At 32.8% G+C, this 1,501-nt stretch overlaps 1 protein-coding gene across 1 annotated transcript in view; it reads left to right on the plus strand.

The window, feature by feature from the left end:
* The window catches only part of LOC102297573 (mannose-P-dolichol utilization defect 1 protein), a 6,119-nt gene extending 4,624 nt beyond the window's left edge, over positions 1 to 1,495 (plus strand). The window contains exon 8 of the mRNA XM_042220841.1: positions 165 to 1,495. The gene's annotated coding sequence lies outside the window, so the exon portion shown is untranslated. The remainder of the gene's footprint in view (positions 1 to 164) is intronic.
* The last annotated feature ends 6 nt before the right edge of the window (positions 1,496 to 1,501 follow it).

Here is a 1,501-nt window from a genome sequence, read left to right on the forward strand (position 1 = left end):
TTTTGTTCAGGTAGTTATTTCCTAACTTTACTATTTTACAACAGAACACAAAAACCTATTATATAAACAATTTAATAACTATAATTTATGAGGTTTCTTATTTCAGTATGGATTTAAATGTAGTGCAAATTGAACACTTGAGCCACTCATCCTTTTTTTTATAGGAAGACTTTCGTTTGGCTGAGGTATCTGAAACTACAGCAAAGATTTCTGGCACAACTTCACCTACTTCCAAGGTGCATGGAGAGGATGAAAGAATTCACAATGCAGGAACTCCAGCAAGACTTAAGGGAAGATGAACAACTTTAATAATTGACCAACGCGTTTCGGCTTGTGGCTTTCATCAGGGTCATGGTAAAACATTGTAGAAAATTGCTTAAATACAAGACAGGAAAAATAAAAAAATAAAAATTAACCAATCAAAACTTCATAGATAGATCAGATGACATATAACAGGTAGGTAATGATTAATTGGTTAAGTCACGCAAAAGTAAATACTGGACTAGATCATTAATGATGAGGAGGGGAGGAGACATAATCCCCACCTGTCTCAATATAACACGTGTGAAATACATAAGAAGAATACTATGAATATACAAAAAAAAAGGGACAAGGCAGTATTTAATAATAAAAGGAGGTTCATCTAGCAGTTGAATTAAAAAACAAGAGGACATCATCCCATAGGAACACATTTGTTAAAAGGTCCTAATTTATGTCTCTAAAATGTAGAGTTAAAATGTAGACTTAAGATGTCTAGAATGCTACTCCGTTGGCTGAAAAAATAAATAAATTTAATCAAATAAACATTACCCATGCGAGAATAATTTAACTGATAAAATTAGAATAAAAACTTAAAAAAGGTTCAGCTCACAAAAACTCATTGATAGAAAAATCCTCATTCATACCTCTGGGGTGCAGACTCTTAAAGCGGAATATCCAAAATGCTTTTTTTCTGGATAAAGTTAATATTACCACCTCTTTGGTTTAGTTTAATGGCTTCAATGCATAGAAACAATAATGGTGAATTTGGATGTTTATCATTGAAGTGTCTTGCAACATGGCTGGTTAGATCAAGCCTTTTGATCGAACATCTGTGTTCATTAATTCGATCTTTCAGAGGGCAGGATGTTTCTCCTATATTCATTTTATTGCATGGGCACTGTATCATGTAGATTACATTTTCAGTTCTGCATGTGATAAGTATCCGAAACTACACAAGGACTGGACTAAAAATCAGTGGCAGCAGGTCTTATGAAGAGATGAAATCAAATTCGATATTCTATTTAGTTCAGATCATCAATATGTATGGACGAGGGTAGAATTGTACAATCTCTATTTTTGCTTTTTACACTGGATTTTCATGCGAGTTCCTGATTTTCACTAGCAAAATATGAAGAAATAAGGTTTGTCATGAACATTTGCACAGTATTGTGTAACTGTGAAATATTGGTCAACTGTTTTTCTCAGTCATTTTTTGTAAAAGTGTACAGTATTAAAGACA

The sequence above is a fragment of the Haplochromis burtoni genome, unplaced genomic scaffold (assembly GCF_018398535.1).
Source record: "Haplochromis burtoni strain Fernald_Lab_line unplaced genomic scaffold, NCSU_Asbu1 Contig_56, whole genome shotgun sequence".
Taxonomy (NCBI): Eukaryota; Metazoa; Chordata; class Actinopteri; order Cichliformes; family Cichlidae; genus Haplochromis; species Haplochromis burtoni.